The sequence below is a fragment of the Odocoileus virginianus genome, chromosome 34 (assembly GCF_023699985.2).
Source record: "Odocoileus virginianus isolate 20LAN1187 ecotype Illinois chromosome 34, Ovbor_1.2, whole genome shotgun sequence".
Lineage (NCBI taxonomy): Eukaryota > Metazoa > Chordata > Mammalia > Artiodactyla > Cervidae > Odocoileus > Odocoileus virginianus.
In genome coordinates, this window is record NC_069707.1 from 21,169,507 (window position 1) to 21,197,486 (window position 27,980).

General features: G+C 40.9%; 1 protein-coding gene across 4 annotated transcripts in view; it reads right to left on the reverse strand.

Annotated features, from left to right (window-relative positions):
- The window catches only part of STX11 (syntaxin 11), a 37,551-nt gene extending 21,646 nt beyond the window's left edge, over window positions 1-15,905 (reverse strand). Inside the window, exons 1-2 of one of the 4 annotated variants that reach the window (XM_020877363.2) lie at window positions 15,742-15,905; window positions 10,012-10,116 (exon numbers count right to left, since the gene is read on the reverse strand). The gene's annotated coding sequence lies outside the window, so the exon portion shown is untranslated. Of the gene's footprint in view, window positions 1-9,598; window positions 9,973-10,011; window positions 10,117-11,800; window positions 12,701-15,741 lie in introns of those variants that run through there. The other 3 variants (XM_070461671.1, XM_020877364.2, XM_020877365.2) reach the window with 3 other exon arrangements.
- Between the last annotated feature and the right edge of the window lie 12,075 nt (window positions 15,906-27,980).

A 27,980-nucleotide genomic window follows, 5' to 3' on the forward strand; every position in this document is an offset into this window, starting at 1 on the left:
TGGTGAGAGATCAAACCAGTCAATCCGAAAGGAAATCAACCCTGAGTATTCACTGGAAGGACTGATGCTGAAGCTGAAGCTCCGATACACTGGCCACCTGGGTGGAGAGGTGACTCATTTTAAGAGACTTTGCTGCTGGGAAAGACTGAAGGCAAAAGGAGAAGGGGGCAGCAGAAGATGAGATGGTTAGACAGCATCACCGACTCAATGGACATGCAACTGAGCAAACTCCAGGAGATGGTGAGGGACAGGGAAGCCTGGTGCGCTGCAGCCCATGGGATGGCAGAGAGTTGGATACGACTGAGTGACTCACAGACACACACACATTTAAAGAAGATCTATATTCTGGGTGAAATGGCAAACTGAACATTACTTTTGCTTTCTTCCAAAATTCCACTAAAGGAATTTTTGAAGGCATACACCCACAAGGTAAAGAACAAGACAGAAGAAAGCAGCAACAAAAATTTCAGAATTTGTAAAGCAAATGGGCCAATGGTAACTAACTCAGCAGATTCTCAAGAAAGTCGAACCCTAAGCAAAAATTGGAGAAGACCAAGAAATGATTACACCATAAACAGGTACTCAAAGGCTTAGGAACCAGAACTGAAAGCTGAGGACGGAAAAGGAGGCAGTGGCAGTGAGGTAATAACAAGATATGTTTGGTTAGAAGCCTTCTTAAAAAGTGAGTGTAGGGATTTCTCTGGTGGTTCAGCCGCTAAAACAGCACACTCCCAGTGCAGGAGGCCTGGTCAAGGAACGAGATCCCACATGCCACACTAAGAATTTGCATGCTGCAACTAAAACATTTCACATGCTGCGAGTAAGACCCGGCACAACCAAAGAAATAAAAATATTTATAAATTTTTTTTTTTTTAAAAGAAGTGAGTGTATCCTACTGTGGCAGGAGAGAAGCAAGGCTAGAATCTGAACCAAGACTGGGTTACAGATGCCCACCTAAAGAGAAGATGTTTAAGTGAATGTCTTCACTCACCTAACGTCCAGCACACTGACCTGCAGCCGATAAGTAGGAGAATGGAAGACCCTTTTCCATAAAGTAGAAAGAAAGAAAAAGAAGCAAAAAATAACAGAATAGATGGGACTTTAGGGGTCCAATTGTTTAAGTTCAAATTCCAAATAATAGGAATTCCAGAGAGAAAGAAATAGATCGCCTAAAAAGCTTTAAAGGTCAAAACAAGGAGAAGGAAATGGCAACCCACTCCAGTATTCTTGCCTGGAAAATCCCATGGACTGAGAAGCCTGGTGGACTACAGTCCATGGGGTCGCAAGGAGTCGACACGACTGAGCGACTTCACTTAAAGGTCAAAACAAAACTAATGGAATAACACCTTTTAAACTTTTGAGGAAGACGTATTTTTAACCCAGACTTTAGTCAAACCATCAATCAAAGGTGAAGATAGAATAAAGACATTTTCAGATTAACAAAGTCTCAAAAAAGTTATCTCCTCTGTTCTCCTTTCCAGGAAGAAGCTGATGAATACGTTCCAACAAAAGAAAGAAATGAAGCGGAAAAATAACACAGAATAAAGACTCCTAACAAGTTCGAACAGAGGAGAAAGGCAAAGGTATCCCAGGATGATGGCAAAGGAGACAAAGATGACGGCTAGGAACCTGGCTGAGAGGATCCTCTGTCTAGATGAGGTGAGTAGGCGGCTGGAGAGGTTTCTGCAGGAAGATGAAACTGATAGAATTTCTAAGGAGTCAAAATATCTTGAGAGGAGATTTAGACCATGTGGGGTTGAGTAGGTTGTTAAGTGTAAATAGAACTAACAACAACAATTTAAAAACACCATTAACTTCTAGAAAAGCAAAAAGAAATATGTAGTTACAGGAAAGTAATCATGGCTCAGCTGTGATTGGCATTTTCATAATCATAAAAACATGATCATAGAAGACTGATCTAACAACGTATAATGGAATTGTGTTGGGAGAATGGGAGAAGGGGACAGGAAGGATGTGTGTCTATGGAAAAGAGGTGTGAAATGAACTAAAACACCATCTTCCACACAGAGAAGTCAATAGGCCATGCTTAAAACAAAACAGAAAGCAATCAAGAAATAGTAATAGAAGTGTGTTATTTAGAGACATGAATATACATCCTAAAAGAAACAGCAAAAATAGTCGAAAATAGCTGCCTTTGGGAAGGGGAAGTGAAATAGACATTTTCGTCATTAGACTTCTTTTTATTAAATGTTTTATAGAACTAGTTCATTCTAATTATCTACATGTAAGTTTGATGAAATTAAAAATGAGAAAGAAAGAGACAGAAAGAAGAAGGAAGTGGGGCAGAAAGGGAGGGCGAAGAGGAGGGTGGGAGGGGAGAAAGCAGGAAGGAAGAAAGAAGGCTTTCTAGAAATCCACACCACCAATCCAAAGGGCAATGATATGAATTTAAGGGTTTGGCTTGGGGTTAACCAGAAGCTCTCTAGGAACCCTCCGTCTTGTCTGCTCATTTCCTTCTCATGCCAACATTTCTTTACAGGTTTTGCTATAGCACTGACAGTTAGACACAGTTATAAGTGAAATCTGGAACTCTCCTCAAGTTAACATTTTGACTGAACTAAACCCAAAATTCCTGACAGAGTTAAAAAATAAATCTGAAAACAAAAGTGATCCTAAAATAAAACTCAAATAATAAATGGTTAATTTTTTTAGAAATTGGAAAGAACACAACACTGGTAAAGCAGAGAAAGCCCCACAGATATGAACACCTACTATAAGACAATCACTCAAAGCGTGATCCCTGGAGAAGGAACTGGCAACCCACTCCAGTATTCTTGCTAGGAGAACCCCATGGACAGAGGAGCCTGGTGGTCTACTGTTCATGGAGTCAGAGTCAGACACGACTGAGTGAATAAGCACAAAAAGGTGTGATACTTTTGCAAACATGAAAAGTAGATAAATGGACATGAATAAAACAAGGAGAACTAAGCCAATTATATATAAAATGTTAGTTTATGAAGAAGCAGCCACTGAAAAATAATAGGAGAGGAAAAAATTTAAGCAACTAGAATGACGAGCAAGAATTTATTTAAAAAAAGAATTTATTTCTCTCTAATCCTTATCACAGACCCCATCATATACCTCAGAAACATGAGAGAGTTAAAAATGAAAACATCAATAACAGTAACATTAAGAGAAACTAAAATGGAGTATTTATCAGTACTCTGGGATAATGATAACTTTAAACTAGATTGGAGGTTGTAGGGGAACTCGCAAAGAAAAAGATAACCAAATGTGACTACACAAAATTTGAAAATTTTGTGAAACAAAAATAATAAATATTAAAAATCAAAGCAAGAGACCAGAAGAAAATATTTGCACAAAACATAATAGACATTAGGTAGATATACAATGTTATGTGAATACACAATCTTAACCAGAAAGAAAACAACATGACAAAATATATTGAGGAAAACATATAAAAAGACAATCACAGGAAATAAAATATTCTCAATAAAAATAGGAAATGACAAGATCTGCTCTTTAGCAAATAAATACAAATTAAAGATAAGACACTACTTTAGACTAACAGATAGAAATAAGAGAGAAAAAAACCACAAGGTTTATTGATGCCTTAGTTACCAGATGGAAAGAACAAAATTGAAAATGTTTATTGTGTGTTTATGTTGCTGTCAGTGGTAGGTGTAGGGGTCTAGATGTCAACAGAAAGGAGAAAATGTCCATGCACTCAGTTTCAGTAAAGGGCAGTTAATATCTTGAGAAATTTTCTAATTAAACAAAAACAAAATAATGCTGACTACATGGAATTTTCTTCCACCAGCTGTTAATCTTTTCAGATGGGTTGGCACTACTATAATTTTGACTCTTTAAGGACTAAGCTTCATCCTCTCAAGAGTTCTACATTTTCAAACGAGAAAAATATTTCAGCTCACCTGCAGGAACAGAAAAAAGGTTTCCTCTCACAGTATAGTATTCCCTTTTATATGGAATCCAAAAAGAAATGACACAAATGAACTTGTTTACACACAGTAACAGACTCCCGGAGAACTAGCATATGGTTGCCAGGAGGAAGGACAGAAGGAAAAGGATAGTTAGGGAGTTTGGGATGGACATGTACACACTGCTTTATTTAAAATGGATAACCAACAAGGACTTACTGTATAGCACAGGGAACTCTGCTCAGTATAATGTGGCAGTCTGGATGGGAGGGGAACTTGGGGGAGAATGGATACATGTACATGTATGGCTGAGTCCCTCTGCTGTCCACCTGAAACTATCACAACATTGTCCATCAGCTAAACTGCAATATAAAATAAAAAATTAAATATAAGGACTTCCCTTCTGGTCAGTGATTAAGCATCTTCCTTGTAATGCAGGGGGCATGGGTTCGATCCCAGCTCTGGGAACTAAAATCCCACATGCCTTGGGGCAACTACCTCGCACTCCAGAGCTCACAGGCCACAACGAAAGATCCCTCACACTGCAACTGAGACCTGATACAGCCATAAATAAATAATTTGTAAGTCAAATATATTTTTAAAATCTCATGGAAATTTCTCATTGAAAAAAACTCAATGAAAATATAAAAGCTGAAAAAAATATACATATAAAAGCTGAACTAATTTACAAAAGTATTCAATTGGATTCACCATGGTTAAACTTGTCACCCACCTACACTTAGCGATAAACCAAGCTCGAACTATGAAAAATAGAAAGTATAAAAACTGATGCAATGATTTGCTCATTGTTCATATACTCCCTGTATATCAATACAATATTTATAGTAGAAGCAATAAAAAAATTAGAACATAAAAGTACATTTGCAATACTACGGAAAATGCCAAGCATTGGCAGAAAGACGAGAGAAAACATGGCTTATGGTCATCACAGGACATCACTTGTCCATTCATTTAAAATCACACTTCATATCTGAGTTATATTTTTACTTGCACTGTAGTCTTTAATTCCACTTTTGTTTTGAGATGTTGTTGTTCTGAGATGTTGTTTTGAGATGCTAGATGGTGGACAGTGCAGATGTGTTTAAGTTGACAGAAATGAGACACAGCGGAGCATTCTACATTTCCATCTACATCTAGTAAACACCGTTCTATGATGACTTAACCCTCCCTGCCCTGAAATCGGCCAAACGGACTTTTTTCTTTTTTTTGGTCACACATGAGGCTTGTGGGATCTTAGTTCCCTGACCAGAGATTGAATCTGGCTTTGTCAGTGAAAGTGCCCAAGTCCTAACGACTGGATCACCAGGGAATTCCCCAATGGATGGTATTCTTAGTAAAGCAGACATTCATAGGTTAAATGTGCACATATTTGCTTTGTGATGTCTGGTTAAACAGGAAATCGATTCTTAGTAGAGAAGCAATCTGGTTACTTTCTCAACCCAAAGACTCTTAATTCAAATACTATATTTATTTATTTAATGTAATCAGTTCAGTTCAGTCGCTCAATCATGTGCGACTCTTTGCGACTCCATAGACTGCAGCACACCAGGCTTCCCTATCACCAACTCCCAGAGCTTACTCACACGCATGTCTATCAAGTTGGTGATGCCATCCAACCAACTCATCCTCTGTCACCCCCTTCTCCTTCTGCCTTCAATCTTACCTAGCATCAGGGTCTGTTCAAATAAGTTGGTTCTTCTCATCAGGTGGCCAACTTATTGGAGTTTCCGCTTCAGCATCAGTCCTTCCAATGAATATTCAGGATTGATTTCCTTTAGGATTGACTAGTTGGATCTCCTTGCAGTCCAAGGGACCCACAAGAGTCTACTCCAACACCACAGTTCAAAAGCATCTATTCTTTGGCACTCAGCTTTCTTTATAGTCCAACTCTCACATCCATACATGATTACTGGAAAAACCATAGCTTTGACTAGACGGACTTCTGTTGGACATAAATAAATTGCAGTAGAAGAGATGTAGGAGATTCAAAGATTAAAAAATCAAGAAGTCACAATCGCTGCCCTCAACTAAGTTTTTTAAAATGTATAGTGAGAAATAGGCAGGTACAGAAATAATCAAAGAGCAAGAACTGGCCATAAAAGGAATAAAAGGACTCAGCAGGAGCTGCTAAGCCAGGTAGAGCTACAACACCTGTGCCAGGTCCTCCCACAGCAGGGCCAAGAAAACGAAGTGGAAAGACGAGAAGTCAGAGCAGATACTGACCTCTGAGCACAGGTGCCTCTACCTTGATCTAAAACAAGATCCAAAGGCAAATCTGTCAAGCACCCTCCTAGGCTGTAATCATCAGATTTTTAAAGTTAACCCTTAAAAAGCTGTAACATAAGCTCATGATTGTCAGCTTTAAGTTTATATTCCTTCACTGTATATTACATATTAAAATATGTATACATTAGCTTCTAGCAATGGCACATTGAAAGAGATGAATAGAAACTTTCTTCTCAGTTCCTTGCTATCTATTTTATTCATTAAATGAAGGAGTTGAGGACTTCCCTGGTGGTACAGTGGTTAAAATTTCACACTTCCAATGCAGGGGGTCCAGGTTCAATCCCTGGTTAGGGAACTAAGACCCTACATGCCATGCAGCCAAAAAAGAAAAAAAAAAAAAAAATGGAGTCACTTTCTTGTTCTATCTTTGCCAGTATGTGTGCTCACAAACACACATGTGTGTGAAGGACTGGTCAATTCTGAACTAGATAGAACAAAAGATCTTTCTTTATTTAAAAAGAGGTCCCTTGTCTTAGAACCAGAGCCAGGTTCACAGATTCTACTTTTTATATAAACTGTGTTCCATAAGAATGGGAAACTTTCTCTGACCCGAGACTAAGCTGGGTTGCTGGTCCATGATACTTCCTCTTTCCTGACAGTCATTATTTTCTATTGTTACTTGTTTCATTGCTTATCTTCTTTGTTGGCCAATAAGCTCCACGGGGTCAAGGGCTGTACTTAACTGTGTTTGCCACGTGCCCTCGAGCGTCAAGCTCATAGCAGAACCTCAGTAAATATCTGTTGAATAACTATGCTTGCCAGACTGGTTATTTCTTTCAACCATTTCTGATGAAGCTAGGTCTCTTGTACACAAAGAGGAAGTGACACTCCTTATCTTCAAGATGAAGAAGACGAGAGACTTTCCTGGTAGTCCAGTGGTTATGACTCGACCCTTCCAATTCAGGGAAGTAGGTTCAATCCCTGGGGGGGAACTAATATCCCACATGCTACGCTTCAAGTAGCAGCCAAAAAAAAAAAGAGGACATGCTTGTAGAAGGATAATAATAAAATGTAATAGGGGAATAGATGGGTGTACTTTCTGAACTCACTGGAAGATGGAGAACTCAACTGCAGCTGCTTGCTGCTAAGTCACTTCAGTCATGTCCGACTCTGTGCAACCCCAGAGACGGCAGCCCACCAGGCTTCCCCGTCCCTGGGATACTCCAGGCAAGAACACTGGAGTGGGTTGCCATTTCTTTCTCCAATGCATGAAAGTGAAAAGTGAAAGTGAAGTCGCTCAGTGGTGTCTGACTCTTAGCAACCCCATGGACTGCAGCCTACCAGGCTCCTCTGTCCATGGGATTTCCCAGGCAAGATTACTGGAGTGGGCTGCCAGTGCCTTCTCCAGAGAACTCAACTGGATGCTTCTAAATGGTTTATCAGGAGTTTGCTGAGCAAGGAAAAGGGGAAGGGACCAGGCAGAGACAACCCAGACCATCGAAGGTATAGGAACCAGAGCAATTCGGTGCTGCAAAGATGAACAAAACATATCAAAATTTGCTAGGAGTTTATCAGACTACTCTTTAGGTGACTCATTTTCCTGCAATGACCTGACTCAAAATCAATGCTTTTCCCTTTGAAGAAAAATGTGCTGTGCTGTGCTTAGTCGCTCAGTTGTGTCCCACTCCTTGTGACCTCATGAACTACAGTGTGACAGGCCACTCGGTCCATGGAGATTCTCCAGGCAAGAATACTGGAGTGGGTTGCCATTCCCCGCTCCAGGGGATCTTCCCAACCCAGGGATCAAACCCAGGTCTCTCACATTGCAGGTGGATTCTTCACCGTCTGAGCCACCAGGGAAATAATTATTCCCTATTTCAATGAATCAGGTAATATATTTTCCTATCATAGTTATCTATCTCATTCTATTAGATGGTCATTTAAAGCTTTAAGACAGCACCTCCAAGTTTCATTTGGCATAAGATTTTCTGGAACCTCCTTATTCTCCTAGAAATTACTGATTCCTATAAATTCACTGATTCTCTCCCCACCCCCAACCTGTAATTACTGATTCCTATAAATTCACTGATTCATTCTCCACCCCCAACCTTTTTATCTACAACTATTCCAGGAATTTGGCATCTCTCCCCCAGTTATCAAGATAGTAAAAGGCCAAGCTAGAAACTCCTCTCTCAAGCAACCCCAGCTGGAAGCCAGCCAGGGAATTTGCGCCAGGCTCTTTGGTGGCCAAGCCAGGAATATGCTATAAAGGACAAAGAGCAAATATCACTAAATCCATCCTGCTGGGATTAAGGTTCAGGTGCTCCTCTGCTCCACAGTTCCTGTGACTTTTTGCTAATCTGAAAAACCCCAATAGGCTTGGTCACCATCAAGGGCATAAGAGTTCCAGGCAATGGTACTTGAACTATAGCACAGATCAAAATCATCTGTGGAAAATGGGTTGAAAATGTCAATTCATGGTTTCCACTATTAAAGATCCTACTCTAGTATATCTTGAATGTAAACCTGGACTTCTTTTCTGTTTTCTTTTTGTTGCTTGTTTGTGGGGCATGTTTTAAAATATCCCAGGCAATTCTGATCTTATAATCTACAGGCTACACACTGAGGTTCACTGGACTGATTTGTGGCCTTTCAAAGGCTTTTAAAAAAGGGAGAGGAGAGGAGGGAGAGAAGGGAGAGAAAATGTAGCCTAATAAATGTATGTGTTAGTCACTCAGTCGCGTCCAACTCTTTGCGACCCCATGGGCTATAGCCCACCAGGCAGCCTAATAAACAGAGCCTAATAAAATTGTTTACCATTTAGCAATGGTAAAGCCTTGTTGCTGCCCTTGTTCAGTCGCTAACTGGTGTCTGACTCTTTGGGCTCTCACGGACTGCAGCACACCACTCCCTTGTCCTTCACCATCTCTGGAGTTTGCTCAAACTCATGTCCATTGAATCTGTGATGCCATCCAACCACCTCATCCTCTTCCGTCCCCTTCTCCTGCCTTCAATCTTTCCCACCTTCAGGGTCTTTTCCAATGAGTCAACTCCTCACATCAGGTGGCCAATACTTGAATTAGTAAATGCTAATTCCAATACAGCAAAGTTTTGAATTACAGGAAAAACCAGCTCTTCTGTCCGTTGTTTGAACAGCCTGTGTGTTTGGTTAGCCTTCTCTGTGATGCACTCTTCTCTACTCATCCTGGCCAACCCTCACCTGGCTCTTCTGCTCATAATCTTCCCAGGATTAAGACTATTATCTTCTTGATTTCTGACCAGCTCTTCTATAGCCTCCAGGGTCTTGGACAAAACCCCAGCTTTCTGGGCTCCACTTAGCAGGGCAAGTCTGGCTCAGAAGGACATGGCAAAGCCCTCATGGAGGAGAACACTGCCTTCCGGAGAAATGCAGTGGTTGATGGGATACTCACATCCCCTTCAGGACCAAGGCCCTTGCTCCTCCGGCTGCCAGGAACATTGACTGTAGAAGGGTCACAGCTCCAGGAACTGCCTTTGACTAAATAAAGGGAGTTGTTTGGTCCAAGATTACACACTTCTGCCTGGATACAGCCCACATCCAATGACAGGGATGCCAGGGATACAACGACCAGCCCCCAAGCTTCAAGATGGCATTACAATTCTGAAGGGCCATCCCACCTCCAAGGTTTCCCACTGTGAAGACCCCCCTTGTACCTGCACTGCAGTTCATTCTTCCATCTGCACACTCCTGCTCTCCTCTCCCCCTGCCAAGTCCTCTCAGAGTACCTCCCAATAAGTTTCTCATATGCAAATCTCAGAGTCTGTTCCCAGGAAGCTTGACCTAACATCAAAAGAGTAAACTCGCCTCTTTTAGTCGAGTAATGACATCACAGTGCACTGGGCCTCTGCACCTTACTTCTCAGGTAATGCTGGGTGGTCACTGAATCTCTCCCGTGGTCTCCTTCCTCATCTACACAATTAAAATACAGAAAACAATAATACGTGTTATATCTGTTTTGCCAGAGTTTTATGAGAATTAAAAGAGAAAATATCTATGAGATTACTTTGTAAGTAATGAAGAACTGTATAATTCTGTCAACTGACATCATTGTATGTTGGTTTAGCCACGTAATAATCGGGTAAGAGGGGAAAAAGAAGGTGGATATCTACTAATATTATAGAATTCCACTTACACAATGTGCTTGACTTTATATCAAATCAACAGATTTGTGTCACTAATCAGTACACCCAGGCACATAACAGAAATTAAAAGCAAAACCAGGAATGAGACATGCATTGATGCAACTCTGAAACAAAAGTGAGAACAATCCTTGTTCCCTCTTTTTCCATGTGAAGATAGCAATTGAGCCATTTCCACTACTGTAAAAAGTCAGAATTTACATTATTACCCAACAAGTTATGCAATGAGCATGAAATGTCCTTTATCTTTGAATAGAGAAATGAGTGAAACAATTGGGTATACAAAATGGGGAACACTTTACTAAGCAACTTGTACTTTCTAGATTACCTTGATATTGTATCCACTAGAAAGAAAAAAAGTATATAAACTAACTGAAAACATTCAATTAGCTCAAGAAAGATAAATGAAAATTACTAATCCTAAAACTTCTTCCTACTAAAAATAATCAAATTATTGAGTTTTACAAAGAACTTGAGTGAGATGCACAAATAGTGTCTGGTATCCAGAAACTCAGAAGGAGTGACCAGCAAACTTACTCTGACAGATGGTTTCATGATCAGCAAAAGTCACAGAATAGTTAGAACTCAGAGGAGCCTGAGACCTACAAGAGCCGTTAACTCTGGCAATTCTCTGCACTCAGGAAAACCACAGTGGAAATGAGAAGGCCAGACAAACCCACATGAAATATTAACCAAAACCCTTCCCTGTCTTATTCTCTGAACACTGAATGAGTAACAGGCAGGCATATAGGAATTTAGACCAAGGGGTAAACATGTGGACTGGATTATCTCAGAAGGCTTTATATCAGTTTCATATAATGTAAAACTATGAATATCGAGATTTCCTGGTAAATCTAAAGCAATGCTGAATGAAACGGTTTGTTCATGCATGGAGAAAACATTTCAAAGCTTCAAGTGTTAAGATATTTGAGCATTTTATAATTTCACACTTAAGTGAGTTTGCTGATTCATTTAAGTAAGTAAGTAAAGTCACTCAGTCATGTCCGACTCTGGGACCCCATGGACTGTAGCCTACCAGGCTCCTCAGTCCATGGGATTTTCCAGGCAAGGGTACTGGAGTGGGTTGCCATTCATTTAGGCACAACAATAATTCAATGTCTATAAACCTTACATCGTCCAAAGGAGAGGCTGTTGAGGAAAAAGGGAATTAGATCTTGCTTGCTGGGCAAAAATCAGAGAATTGTTCCAAGTCAAAAGAGAGTGAATCATGAGCCGATGAGAATAGTGAAGAGGTGGGGTCAGATTTTGGGGTTTGATAGTGAAAAATATATTTATCAGGACCAAATGAATGGACCTGTAAATAAAAATGACAGCCCAAACCCAGGAAACTTGAATTATTTTGCCTAGCTTAAATCAAGAAAACGGGAAATAGTGGCGCCAGCTTCAATTTACCAAGATTCAGAAAGTTAGAAGCAGGAGGGGTTGGTAATTACCTGGTTTTGGGTAAAACCAAAGCAAAAGAGGCCTCAGAAAACAGATGATAAACCAAGACTGTAAGATCTGGAGCTGTTATGGACCTGCGTGCATCTGTTAGTAAATCTTCTACCATCAGACCCTGCTCAGTAGATGATGTATGTCCTCTGGCCAGCCTTTCTGCTTCCCATGGGAGGCATACTACAGATCTTAGCTACAAAACATGGAGCATCTAAGAAACACAGGAAGCTTCCCACGTGGCTCAGTGGTAAAGAATCCGTCTGCCAATACAGGAGCCATAGGAGATGCGAGTTTGATCCCTGGGTCAGGAAGATCCCCTGGAGGAGGAAATGGAAACTCCCTTCAGTATTGCCTGGAGAATTCTGTGGACAGAGGAGCCTGGTGGGCTACGGTCCCTGGGGCTGCAAAGAGTCGGACACGACCAAAGTGACTTAGCATGCACGAACAGGCAGGAAACATAGCATTGTACATCTAGGGCTTTGGGAAGGGCAGTAACTGAAGCGCCTCTGAGGACACAGCTGTGGAAGCTCTGGGAAACTTCAGACATGTTAAATCTCCATTAAAATATTTTAAATTCCCAGGAGAAATGCTCTGATTAAGCTAAGCTTATTCTTAGACCAACCAGGTACTTCTTGGGGTAACGGGAGGGTCAGAGGTGCCGCACCACAGTGGGACCCCTGGGAGCCATCTCATGTACTGGGCTATTCCTGGCTGCAAGAGGACTGTGAGAATCAGCAGAATGACTCCAATTTGAGTTTACCACAGTGTCTAAAACATCACTCATTCATTCATAAAGACAGCCTATCAGAGCAGAGTGGTAAGAGCATAAGCAAGGAAAACAAAACAAAACCCAAACAAACAAAAAGGATACAAGCAAGCTCTGCGTTCTGATGTATAGCTTTCTAAACTGCTTCATAAATGTACATGTACATATGAACAATTTTTTAGAGCTAAGAGCATGCTATTCATACAGTTTATAACTCAGTAACAGACTGTTAATATTTAGTTATGTCAGTAAACATTCTAAACATAAAAAACGATAAAAGAATACAAGCAAGTTCTGGAGTCAGAGATGCTCAGGATCAATTCCTGGCTCTGACAATTACTAACACTGCACTTTCTGCACCAGTCAAACATAGTTAACAACAGTACCTGTCTCAGAGGATTGCAGTAAGGAGTGAAAGACTTGATTCACATAATGAGCCTAGAATAGTGCCTAGAACATAATATGCACTCAATAAATGTTAGCTGTTATTAGTATCCCTTCAAAAATGTTTTATGAGTACTGACTATATGCCAAACCCTTTATGAGGTCCTCATTATCCTTGAAACCAAGCCTGCTCTTCTGTTTATCTTCCTATCTTAGTCATTAACTAGAAATGTGAGAGTCATCCCAACCTTCTCCCTCTCTCTCACTGCCATTTCTGGGTTCCGGGCCAGATTCCACCTACTAAATACCTCTCAGCTCCTTCCCTCTTTTCCGTTCCTCACTGTCACTGCTTGACTCAAGGCTTCTTTAATTTCTCATCTTGAATATTACAACAATCTCCTCCATGTCACCCAAAGGCCAGGGCCACGCTCATCCAACCTATTCTCTATCTTGAGTCAAAGTTGGCTTTTCCAAACACAGATGAATCTGATAATATAATTCACACGATTAAAGTCCTGTATAGGATAAATTCAAAGCTCTTCCATGACATATGGGCCTATGTGATCTGACCCAGTCTATCTCTCGAGCCCTCTCCCCAGCCAGTGTCCACCTTGAACGGGTTGATCCTTCTGCTGGGTCATCTATTCCTCCATTGGAAGACAAATCCTCCTCTTACATTAAGGCTCCTTATTTAATTGATACCTACTCCCTAAAACTTATCATGACAGAAGCCTGTGCCAAATTCAAGGAGTACAATGATGAAGATCACACTCCACATTTTCTCATAGAAAAAGTAATTTTGAGGCTCTTGAAAGAGAAATAAAGTGTGGAAATTACGAAAAATTTGTGTCAAATTTAGCACTGTTTCCCTATGGTGGATATCTTATGGAATTGGAGAAACTGGATCTATTTTGGTATTAGGTTCAAAAAGCATCTCAGTAGATTTCAGTCCCAACAGTGGATTTACTCATGTTGAGTTACACAGCTATAATGTGTTAGAAAAGATTGGTCTGAACTGTAAAAACAATGATCAGAAAGTTGTTTCCCTATGGTGTTGTAAAGTTAGCCATTAATTAGTCACTTAAAAAATGTCTGTGGTTATCTAGGGGTAATAACAGACTGGACTTATTTTTACATGGTTACTAGATAATTTGAAATGTGGTTAATTAAAAAAAAATCTCTAAAAAGCATGTCTTTCTAATGAACATATTTTTAAATCACTTATTGAATAAAACACTGACTGAATAAACTCAACAGGCTGCCTACAAAGACAAGTAGATGATTAAACTCAAACCCTCATCATTCTTCCAGCAATGATAACCCACTTCATTCAGAATCCCAGAGCTGCAGGAACTTCAGTCATATTGGGACAAAGGCTCAACTGTGGGCATAGATCTGTCATTGCACTCAACTCCTTCTACTGGATTTTTTAGTGGATTTGCCAGCCTTGTACACTGGTCTTTAGGGTCCTTGTCAGCAAGATCCTGTCTTATTCTCAATTGTATAACCAGAGCTCGATAAAGAGACTGGCACAGAGAAGGTGCCCAACAACTGTTTGCTGGGCTGAATTCAACTCAACTCCAACAGTGATGCTGTCCACATCTCCACTGTGTCTCTATCCAGCTGCAATAGGACTAATCAGCTTGAACATTTTAGTTTCTCAGCCCCAAGGGGTATCCACCATCTTCACAATTTTTACATGGCACTAATTTATAAAGACAAACTGTCTAAAAGATTTCTATTCAGCGTGACATACAATCACTATGTAACATGACATGTTTCCACCACATCATCCCAGCAAAAGCAATAACAAACCAGTTATTGAAGAATGAAATTAAATTTCTCTTGGGCCTCTGTGGCAAAGCACATGATTTTAATGGTTATCTTACATCAGCCTGGTAAGCCTAGCTGGTATGCTGTACCACCCAGGCACTCATGGAAACAAAACTTTAAACTATTACTTCCTATCCAACCAGTTCCAGTTTATCAGCGCCTGCATTTCACATCTTAGGCTTATTTTAAATACAGCCAGAGCAAACCTCACTTTTCAAAAGTTCATTAACAAAGTCTCACATGTAAGAGAGCAGCTCTGTGACTCATTTTTGGATACCCGAAATAACAACTCCTCCCTTTGCTGAGAAACGGCTTCGGCTTCAACAAGTGCGTGAGAACCACCGGAAGTAATAGAGACCGTGGGCACCGCGAGCCGAGCCTAGAATTCCCTCTCTGGCCGGTGTGGAGCACCTAGGCTCTGCATTCTACTGAAAACAAAAAAAGGAAAGAAAAAAAGTCTTCTGTGGGCTGGGAAGGAACGATTTCAAGGCGGTACGACTTCTCTGTATTCCTTGACTCCTGAGTCATACTGCCAAGCTGGTCAGAAAGTGCAACCTAATGGGGAGTGAAGAGGTGATCGAAGTCATGACCCCTTCTAATTCAAAAAACAAACACAATCCCCCCAAACTTCAGCCTTTCTACTGAAAAAACAAAAGCAGTCTTGGGTGGATACCGTATAAAGGAAGCCTACCAACAGATGTCCGTGAAATAATCTCTAAGAAGCCCTGAATGCGCAGACTTTGTCCATTAGGTGGAAAAAACAATCACTCCTCTCCGAGTTAGAGACCCAAAGGCCGCGTCCCCCGACGTGAACAGGCAGCGAGGGACCCGAGGTGCCCCCTCCCCGAAGGCATCCCTCGTGTCCCCGAGCGAGCGAGTACCCCTGCGGCCGCACGCCTACAGGGCTCAGCCTCTCCTGGAAGAGAGAAAAGCAGCCCCAAGGAGAGAAACACGAACCAGGAACGGGACCGCGCGGGCGACCCCGGGGGCCGTCTCCAGTGGGCGCGCGTCCCAGCGGGGATGGAAACCTGCGGCTGGACTCCCGGTCGATGGGCTCCCAGCGCCTTCCGCGGTTCCTCCCGGGCCGCCCGAGCTCCGCGCCGCCGCCGCCGCATCTGGGCGCCCGCCCGGGCCCCGGGGCGTCGGAAGCACCCACAGCTGGGGACCAGGCCCCGCCCCCGGGCGCCGGCTCCCCGCCCCGCCCCTCCCCGCCCCGAGCCTGTGCTTTCCGGACCCCGGGCAGCCCGGCCGACCAGCTCCAGCCTCCTCTCCCTCGCGTGCGCCCCGGATGTTCTGCGCGGGGGCGACGAGGACCAGCCGCGAAGCGTGCCGCCCGGCTCACTTCACCGCGTTCCCTAGCCTCCTCTTCCTTGGAGGCCCCCCTGGAAGCCGGGGGGCGGGGGTGGCCCAAAGGCTCTGGACTTTCCCCGGGGATCCCCCTGCGCTGGTGACGTTTGCGGGCCGTGCAGGTGTGTTTCCCGCGCCGTTCTCAGTGCGGGGGGCCTGTGGCGGCCCTGCACCTGTGCCTACCCCGTAGGCGGCCGGCAGGGAGGCTGCGAGTCACCCCGAGGCTGAGTATCTTCTTCCCAGAACCCACTCCAATTCACCCCTTTCCTGTGAGCTTTTAAACACCAGTCCGGTTCGTTCATTCATTCGTTCATTCATTTAGTACCAACCCAGCGTCCACACAGGCGATGAGGATGCTGTGTGTCAAGCACAGCCAAGACATTACCCGCAAAGACTTGGAATTCCAGTGAGGAAAGATGGACAGATAAAATGCTTGTTATGGGAGGTTAGTGGTATCTTGAATAAACCTGAGGCTTAAAAGTTAGAAAGTGCTCAAGAAGGGGGATGAAAATGATTTGCGTAGATGGGGAATGTCAAAGAAATGCAGGAGTCAACCGAAAGAGCTCCCACAGCCAGAGGAGGAGCAATTTGAACAACAAGATAAAGTAGTATTAGATTACAAACTATGCTGAAGCTGAAACTCCAATACTTTGGCCAACTGATGTGGAGAACTGACTCATTTGAAAAGACCCTGATGCTGGGAAAGATTGAAGGCAGAAGGAGAAGGGGATGACAGAGGATGAGATGGTTGGATGGCATTACCGATTGGATGGACATGAGTTGTGAGTAAGCTCTGGAAGTTGGTGATGGACAGGGAAGCCTGGCGTGCTGCAGTCCATGGGGTCACAAAGAGTCGGACACGACTGAGCGACTGAACTGAACTGCATTGAATATTTCTGAAAGATGTGAGTATCATAAAAAACAAAGTGTGAAAAACTGCTATAGCCTAGAGCATCCTAAGGAAAGCTGACAACTAAATGTATGTGGACAGGAAAAGGCTTTTCAGTAAAAACTAAGGAAATATGAATCAAGTATGGACTTCTGTTACAGTATCAAGATTAGTACATGAGTTATGATGATGTACCATATTTAATTATACAACGATAATAATAGGGAAAATAGAAATAAGATTTATGGAAACTCTTATTATCTTTGTAATTTTTTTCTGTAAATCTAAAACCATTTGAAAAGAATTAAGATTAGGGACTTCCCTGGTGGTGCAGTGGTTAAGAATGTGCCTTCTACATGGAAGCAACCTAGATGTCCATCAGCAGACAAATGGATAAGAAAGTTGTGGCACATATACACAATGGAATACTACTCAGCTATTAAAAAGAACACATTTGAGTCAGTTCTAATGAGGTGGATGAAACTGGAGCCTATTATACAGAGTGAAGTAAGTCAGAAAGAAAAGCACCAATATACACATATGGAATTTAGGAAGATGGTAACAAGGATCCTATATGCAAGACAGCAAAAGAGACACAGATATAAAGAACAGACTTTTGGACTCTGTGGGAGAAGATGAGGGTGGGATGATTTGAGAGAATAGCACTGAAACATGTATATTACCATATGTGAAATAGATGACCAGTCCAAGTTCGATGCATGAAACAGGGCACTCAAAAGCCGGTACAGCCTGGAGGGATGGGGTGGGGAGGGAGGAGACGGGGGGGTTCGGGACAGGGAGATACATCTACACCCATGGCTGATTCGTGATTAGACTGAGATGAGGAGACTGCCTGGGAAGCAACTTGTGGGGACTGAGGGAGGGGAGGGGAGGTTTGTGGGGACTAACAGCTCCATTTCGGACACTTGAAGTTTGGAGTGTTAAGTTGTCAAAAGTATCGGTTGGGTTGGTGAGTCTGGGATGTTGGTTTCAATCTGGAAGTCTTCAGCACACAGAATTTAGATGTCTGAAGTCTGAGTGATAGGGTACTCCAAAGTTTAGAGGTCAGGAAGATGAAGAACAAGAAAGGAGGATGAGAAGGCGTAATCAGTGGGAGAGGAGGTAAAGTGATGCAGAAAGTGCCAGAAGCCAAATGAAAAAAAATATTTCAAGAGTGGGTCAATTCTGTCAAATGCTGCTAAAGTGGATAAAATTAGGATTGAAAACTGAGCAATGGGTTTAGCCATATGGAGGTCGATGGTGAAATTGATAAGGGTTTGGTGGTATGTGATGACCAATGCTTCTGTGGAGCCCAGAGAGAATAACAAGAGATAAAATGGAGACAGAGAAATGGGGCAATAGCTGGAAGGAAATGTATGGTCAAGGGAGAATTTTTTTAAATTAGAAAATGTACATATTTGTATGCTCACAGGCATGAGCCAGAAGACAAGTAAAAGGTGACAAGACAGAAAAGGGATAATTGCCAAAACAGTGCTCTTGAGTAGATGAGCAGATATGGAATCCAGTGCACAGATGGAAAGCTGGGATTAAAAAGAGAAGATAGGTTTCTCCCCTCATGGCGGAGGGGGAGGCAGAATGTACAGGCACAGATGCTACTGAATGTGGAAATAGGAACAAGTATTACCAGTGAAGAAGGAAGGTCATCAGCTCAGAGTGAGGAGTAAGAGGAAGTTTGAGATAGAGGAGAAAGTAGGAAATAGCACCCTGGGACAGAGAGAGAGCTAATGTATTTTGAAAATCTAGTCGGATGGTTAGGTGGTACTAAGAATTCGAAATCGGGGATCATGAATGTAAAGGGAGACCAGTTGGTATAGTTGTGTTTTCACGAACCTCATGTGTCTACTTGGGCACCAATAAAATTAGGCAGAGGTCCAGAGATAATCAGAGTTTGGAGCTGCCAGATGAATGTGACAGAGGCCACAGGGACCAGAGTGTTGAGGGTCTATGCCAGGGAATAACCATAATTCAGGACCATGGAATCTAAACCGAGTAAGGAGAGAAGAGAGGACATGAATGATAGTGATGGGGCCATGTGAAAAGATATTAGGTCCATGGATCAGAAGATCCAGGGTATCAAGAAATTGCTGCAGTTGGGAGGGAGGTGGTTAGAGAGATTCAGTTGAAAAAAAAAAAAAGTTGGTTGTCAGAGAGCAGACTATGCAGAGATATTGATATTGATAATGGCAAGATCTAGACTGACCTGGTTCTCTGCACTTGGCCTGACCACCCTGGCTAGGCTCCCAGATAGGTCTTCTATATTTATAGACGTTTTTCTGGAGATATTGGCTCTCACCTCCAGTCTGGATTTTTTTTTTTTAATTCTTCTTTATTTATCTTTTGGTTGTACTGCACCTCAAGGGGGTATCTTAATTCCCTGACCAAGGATCCCTGACCAGGGAACCTGAATCCCCTGCAATGACAGCATGGTGCCTTAACCACTGGATCACCAGGGAAGTCTCCCTCCAGTCTGGATTCTCTAAGCCATTAGTACTTTAGGGTAAAGCTCAGATAAAGCAAGGCGCACACTTGAAGAGGGGCACATCTGCCACATAAAGGCTCACCCCCTGGATACTGCATACATCATCCTGTGTACCACGATCCCTCACTGGAAGGGCTCATAAACCCATTCAGTCTCAGTGTTAGAAGATCATCTATAAATAGTCATTTTATTTTACTTTTTAAAATTAAAGTGCAGTTGATTTATGACATTCTGCCAGTCTCTGCTATAGAGCAATCTCTCCTTTCATACAACATTTTCAATAGCCACTTTATATCCCTACACCATGTAACAATCACCAGTTCCCGTTTCTCTTTTCTATGCTAATTTTCAAATTATTGAGGACAGGTGTTTAACCTATCTTTTTAAAACTGCGATAAAATATATGTGACATAACATGTACCACGGTGGCCATTTAAAAAATAAGTTGGTTACATTAAGTACATTCACGTTGTTATGCAACCACCACCATCCATTTCCAGCACTTTTTCATTTTCCCTAACTGGCAACTCTGTAGCCAGTAAACACCAACTCCTCACTCCCCCTCTCCCTAGCTCCTGGCACCCACCACTTTAATTTCTGTCTCTGACTACTCTAGAGACTACAAATAAGTAAAACTGTGCAATATTTGTCTTTTTATAACTGGCTTATTTCAGTCTATTCAATGGCTTCAAGGTTTATGCATGTTATAACATGTGTCAAAATCTTCCTTTTAAATATTGAATACTATTTTTTTTTTCAGTCTCTGCCTTCATTTTTCTGAGGTAGAGACCCAGAAGTGGAATTGCTGGATCATATGGTAATTCTCCCCTTCATGGATCACAGCCTTGTCATGGCAAACGGGCTTGCATAGCTCAATGAAGCTATGAGTCATGCTGTGTTGGGCCACCCAGGATGGATGGGTCCTAGTGGAGCGTTCTGACAAAACGTGGTCCACTGGAGAAGGGAATGGCAAACCACTGCCGCATTCTTGCCCCGAGAACCCCATGAACAGCATGAAAAGGCAAAACGATATAATGTAGCAAGATGAGCCCCCAGGTCGGAAGCTGTCCAATATGCAAGCCGGGGAGAGTGAAGGGCAGTTACTTAGAGCTCCAGAAAGAATGAAGCTGTTGGACCAAAGCAGAAATGATGATGCTCAGTTGTGGACGTGTCAATGGACATGAATCTGAGCAAACTCTGGGAGATATTGAGGGACAGGGAAGCCTGGCATGCTGCAGTCCACAGGATCTCAAAGAGTTGGACACAACTTAGTGACTGAACAACAAAATGGTAATTCTATTTCCTCTGGGATCATTATACTGTTTTCCACAACAGCTGCACTACTTTACATTCACACAGCAGCGCATAAGTGTTCCAAATTTTCCACTTCTTTGTTATTTTCATATAACCTATGTTTAATTTCCTCTCTATTTGATATCCTGCTGGGCCCATGATGCTGCATGAGTAAATAAATAACTGTTATTAACTCTGTAGAAAAGGGAAATGAGATTAAATGAATCAACTTGTATTCAGCCAGCCCCACCTCGTACATCTTGTTCTTATTGTAGCCACATGTGGCTCTTAAAATTTAAATTAATTAAAATTAAGCAGATTTTAAAATTCAGTTCATCAGTCTCATTACTGACATGTCACCATAATAACTAGCGCTTATTAGTATCTAATGTATCAGTCAGTACAGAATAGAACATTTCCATTATCGCAGACAACTCTTTAGCTACTGTGTTGGACAGCACTTTCTAGATCCTGGTAGCCACTTATTCTTTGTCTCACTAATTTTATTTGGATAAGTTTTCCCAGAGCTGGATAACTAAAGTTTAAGACAAAAATCCTTCTTTAATAAGAGAGGAAGCTGTTGTTGTTCAGTCGCCCAGTCTTGTCCAACTCTTTGCAACCCAATGGACTGCAGCACTCCAGGCTTTCCTGTCCCTCACCAGCTCCCGAAATGTGCCCAAGTTCTTGTCCATTCCATCGGTGATGTCTTCCAGCCATCTCATCCTCTGACGCCCTCTTCTCCTCTGCCCTCAATCTTTCCCAGCATCAGGGACTTTTCCAATGAGTCAAATTTTTCACATCAACTGAACAAAATACTGGAGCTTCAGCTTCAGCATCAGTCCTTCCAAGGAATATTCAGGATTGATTTCCCTCAAGACTGACTGGTTTGATCTCCTTCAGAGGGGGGCTGTACACTGTCTAAAATGTCTGTGGCTCTTTAGTACATAAATGGCTGCTCTGTGAATTCCCCCAAATTTTATGTTTAGATATTAATTTGGACTTTTGGTGAGCATATGGTTCTGTTATTCTGGATGATTACCTTTATGAACACAGACTTATAAATTATTTAAGCTTTTTAATTTTTTTTTTTTTTTTTTGGCCACACCATGCAGCATGCAGGATCTTAGTTCGATGACCAGGGATAGAACCAGTGTACACTGCATTGGAAGACAGACTCTTAACCACTGGACCACCAGAAAAATCCCTATAAATTATTTAAATCTTTCTTTACATCCTTTAAACTACTTACCTACTAAACCATAAATTTTGAAAACATTCTAAGATTCACAGTGGAGATTGTGTCCATTCTACTTATTACTATTTACCCAAAGTCTAGCAAAATACCTCAGACATTGGAGACTCTCAATAAATATCTGTTACATAATGAATGAATAAATGACCAACATAAGCCCCAAGTGGAGCTCAGGTCACGGAGAGAACATTTTAGAGGGTGACGCTGGGTAAAACGAGATTTTGGAATTTGTCTCTAGCACTGATGTAGCTTTAAAAGACTTTTTTTAAAAAAAACAGAACATGGAACTTAAGCTTTGTTCTTTTATCCTACTGTTGAAAAAGTTGTTTTAAAATTCCTACAAGGATTCTGTCTATTGCACGTTTATAAAGCTTTAACTCTATTTTATGAATGGTGCTAGTTGCTCAGTCATGTCTGACTCTTTGCGACTCCATGGACTGTAGTCCTGCCAAACCACTCTTTCCAGAATTCTCCAGGCAAGAATACTGGAGTGGGTAGCCAAGTCCTTCTCCAGGGGATCTTCCTGACCCAGGGATCAAACCCGGGTCTCCTGCATTACAGGCAGATTCTTCACCATCTGAGCCACCAGAGAAACACTTGCCACCAATGAATAAAACAAGAGAAAAATGAATTCTAGATTTTATAATGTCAGCGTTATAATCTTCTGTTTGCTCCTTAACATCCGCTTTCTATCTCCCTCTGTTCTGCTCTCAACCCTGGGAAGTTGATGACTCCCAGTAGGGACTATTCTTTTTTCTTTTTTAATCGGAGGCTAAAATGGACTATTCTAACAGGCTCCTGTGCCCTCTGGCTTTCCTTGGGTTTGGCCAGAAGGGAAGTCCTATAGGAGCGCAGAAGCAGGGGTGAGGTCAGGGAATTTATTCTAGACAGAAGGGCTATCTGTGTCTCTGTCTCTCAAAATAAGCTCACGCTGCCTCTAAGGTGGTCTGTTCTCCGTGATTCCCTCTCCCTCGGTTCTGGGTACCTCTCTCTACTCATGGTTCTCAGGCCTGGGATATGACAACCCAGAGATCCCTTTCAGTTCCCTCTCTGCTCAGCCTTTACAATAGTACTTTTATTTACAAACCCTCCTTGAGTTATTTTAATTTGAATGCGCCATCTCTTTCACATTGAGACCCTAACTGCCACAGAATCCTTAAATGGTAGCTAGAGATTAGGGATTATGGTTTAGTCGCTAAGTAGTGTCCAGCCATTTTTGACCCCATGGGTTGTAGCCTGCCAGGCTCCTCTATTCATGGGATTTCCCAAACAACAACACTGGAGTGGATTGCCATTTGCTTCTCTAAGAGATCTTCCTGACCCAGTGATCGAATCAAGGTCTCTTGAACTGGCAGGCAGGTTCTTTACCACTGAGCCAAGGGAGCACCTGAATCTGCTCTGAAATGTTTATACCCACAGTCTATGAAAATGTTCCCTGATGATATTTTCATCTTCTTATTTAAACCCACTGGTCAGCTTTTCAAAGAAACAATGTTGTATGTCATATGATACAAATTTTTCCCTAGTATACTCAGACTAGAAAAATATTCTCAGATTCACATCCAAATCTTTTTGCATATAGATTATCTATATAAAATGCAATTTATAGAAATACAGAAATATGATTTTGTAAAGTAAACAGGTAACTTTTTAAGGTTTCATTTATCCAGTATCTAATAAGTTTTTTTAACATATTTATTTATTTTTCCCAAATAAGCTTTTTAAAGGTATATGAGGAAATTGGTAGATCAGTACTTCAAATAAGCCATTGTTATTCAACATACAGCATATAGGAGAACAGAGTTTCTAACCCTTTCCTATACACTGAATGTCTCTGTCCCTCTAAAATTCGTATGTTAAAACCCAATCCCTATGTGATGGTATTGGGAGGTGGAACCTTGGGAGGTGATGAAGTCATGAATATAGAAACCTTAAGAACATGATTAGTACCCTTAGAAAAGAAGCCCCAGGAAACTCTTGACCCTTCTGCTATGAGAGGATATAGCAACAAGATAGCCATCTATGAACCAAGAAGCAAGCTCTCATCAAACACCAAATTCATAACTACCACGATGTAAGACTTCACAGCCTCCAAAACTGTGAGAAATAAATTTCTGTCGTTTATAAGACACTCAGTCTGAGTATTTTTGTATACCGTTTAGTCCAAACAGATTAAGACATCTTGGAAACTCAAGATTTAAACTTACAAATATTAGCAAACAACACATCATTTAAAAAAAAAATAAACCCCATAATACTAATATATCAAAGTCGCTCAGTCATGTCCAACTGTTTGTGACCCCATGGACTATATGTAGCCCCCCAGGCTCTTCTGTCCATGGAATTCTCCAGGCAAGAATAATGGAGTGGGTAACCATTCCCTTCTCCAGGGGATCTCCCTGACCCAGGGATTGAACCTGGGTCTCCCACATTGAGGGCAGGTTCATATCAAAGATAACCAACACTTATCATTTGCATCACAAGGTATGAGGTATGCACAACTCAACCTCATCTGACCAAGGAGGAAAAGAGCCTTCAAATTTTCTGTCCACTGTCTCGGGACCAGCAAGCAAAGGAACCTGGATCCAAATCTTAGCGTCCAACATAAAAGGTTATGTTCTTAACTACAAAAAAGTGTCCAAGAGCAACTCAAAGACCACAGATAAAACAAAAAAGAAAAATTTTCCAAACCAAATGATTTATTTCATCCTGTTATATCAAACTCAAGGTAAGCTTAGAAAAACTACTAAAAAAAGAAAAGAAACAAGAATGCACACATACACACTACTATATATAAAATAAATAACTAATAAGGAGAACTCTTTTCAATACTCTGTAAGGGCCCATATGGGAAAAGAATCTAAAAAGAGTGGCCGTGTGTATACCTGATTCACTCTGCTGTGTGCCTGAAACCAGCACAACGTTGTGTTAATAAATCAACTCTACTCCAATAAAAATTTTAAAAATTAAAAAATAAATACAAATATACAAAAATAAAAAATGCAACAGACATCTCTCTTAGAAAAGCAATTTCTTGTTTAATAAACTTATTTTTTTGTGCATGGTACACAAGAAGGGGTAGAAAGTGAGGGTGCAAATTGTACTATTTTGGTATTAGTTAAATGTTATCTTTGCTTATAGTTCCTGAAATGACACCATTGTATTTTCAATTTAACAGAAATTGCAAATAAGTGAAAACTTTCCTCTGATATACTGGCATACTTGTTGTAAGAGGCCTGAAGTTTAGCATGTATTGGCTACTCTATGCATACAAACAGAACATTCTCTGTGAAAGAGAATGGGCTAAAAAAATCTGGACTAGAGATAGCATAATTGATCTGTTTAATACCTCAATTTTTCTAAAACTGTAATTTTGCATAACAACTTGCAAAAGTATTTTAAGATGAGACTGTTGATCAATGCTCACTTCTGGTAAATCCCTTTTGCACCATAGCCCTGTCCTGAGGAACTGATAAAAATGAAACAAACAAACAAAAAACACCAACAGAAGGTAACAAATAAGCAATGCCTTTTACAGGATGTTTAGCCAATGCTGCTTTCGAATTTGAATAATTAAATTAGTTCTCAAAGGTGTAGTGTTCACAAATAGACTAAACATTTTTACATGTATAGTTTGTTCATTTAGAAGAATTTGTGCCATCCATTTAGAAACTGTAAGCTTCTACAGCAAAAAGCCTTACTTTGAGACGTGGTCTTCGTTTTTTCCTCGTCATCCATTTCATCCCCTTGCGGCAGCTCCATATCTTTATTTGTCTTATTTTTCCTTTTAATACACACTTCAATTGGACAGATTCCTTCATCAAAGGTGGTCTATAATTTCTATGAGTTCATAGACCACAACCAGCATTCCTTCGTGATACTAAAGAAAACGTAAAAGTATAATATTGGCACCACAAAAAAACAAGTGTGTTTTAAATGATGAGTATTTTAAAGATGAGCTTGGTACAAAAGAGTGACGCAATGAAAGTAGACTGAAGTCCGAGCAGAGAAGTCACAGATTCAGTGGACAGTCTTTCCTTGAGGATAGCTGCTCTTGGAATGATGAACTTGTTGAGGAGACTGTGTAGAAGCTGACAGATGTTCCTCTCAGGTCCCCAGCTCCTCACCTTCCTGTGTGTCCCAGGGTGAGCAGGAATCCTTGCTAGCAGCTGACAGGGTCTTGCGTCACTAGTTCTGGGTGTTGAAAGCAGGCCACCCCTCCTGATTTCTTAAAACCCTCTTTTCTATAGGCTGATGAAGGCAAAGGTCAATTATGAAACAGGAACTTTTGACACAACTCAACATCCCTAGTCACAAAGAAACATTTACAAAACAAATGCCCCCCTGCAAATTGAAATTCCTAATTGATTACAATGTGGATATGAGTGCTGGACATAATCTATTCACTCCGTATTTCTTTTACGGTACTAGTACGTCATCTTTCCAGCTTAAGTAAGGAGTACACTGCTCTTCAAGGAAAAAGAATAAATGGCACCTAATATTGACAAATTACTTGAATATAATATAAATACAGTGTAGCTTATATAAATATGGCATAAATTCTGTATGACTATAAGTTCTTTAAAAAACTATAAAATTTAAGCAAATCCACGCACTACAAGTATAAAGTTAATAATATTAAAATAAACAGCATTGATTTAATGTTTTTTTGATGAAGCAAAACCGAATGTCTATTCCAAAAGTGCATTGGGGTAATTTGTATTTCATTTATCTAAATGAGTCTCTTTATTTTGAAGATAACACTCCTTTGAATGATTCTCCTTATTATTGCTATGATTTTCCCTTTTAAACTATACATTCATCTTGAATCATCAAGCCACAATTTTTTTCAGTTTTATTGAGATACAATTGACAAATAGAAATGTAAGAAATTAAAAAGTATATGTGGTGGTGATTTGATATATGTTTCATTGTGAAAAGATTCCCACCACCTAATTAATTAACATATCCATCACCTCACATACTGATCTTTCTTTTTTCTTTGGTGAGAATATTAAAGTTCTATCCTCTTAGCAAATTTCAATATAATACAGTTGACCCTTGGACAATATGGTAGCTAGCGGCATCAGCCTCCCACACAGTAGAAAATCAAAGTATAATTTTAATAGGCTACTGTATCAGCAGTTTCACAGCCAGTCAACAAACCACAGATTGTGTAATATGCATTTAATTAAAAAATATATATATGTGTATGTGGACCCATGCAGTTCAAACCTGTGCTGTACAAGGAACTGTACAGTGCTATCAACTATAGTCACCATGTTTTACACCATGTTTACACAGGTTTTAGTGTAAACTTATTCATCTCATAGCTGAAAGTTTATAGCCTTTTACCAACCTTTGCTTATTTCCCCCAACCTGCAGGTTTTGACAACCACTTTTCTAATCTCTGTTTCTATGAGATTTCACATATAAGTGACACAGTGCAGTAATTGCCTTTCCGTGTCCGGCTTGCTTCACTTAATATAATGCCCTCAAGGTCCATCCATGTTGTTGCAAATGACAGGATTTCCTTCTTTCTCATGGCTAAATCATACTACAAATTTATTTCATATATCATTTATATTTATTATGTTTGCTCAGTCATGTCTTACTCTCTGAAGCCCATTGGATTGTAGCCCTCCAGGCTCCTCTGTCCATGGGATTTTTCAGGCAAGAATACTGGAGAGGGTTGCCATTTCAGAGAAACATGTACTTATGTATAACATATCTCCCTTATCCATTCATCTGTTGATGGGCACTTAGATTGTTTTCATAATCTGGATATTGTGAATAGTACTGCAATAAACATGGGGGTGAAGATACATCTTCAGTATCTTTTTTTAAAAATATCTTCAGTATCTTGTTTTTTCATTTCTTTTGGGTTTATATCCAGAATTGGGATTGTTGGATCA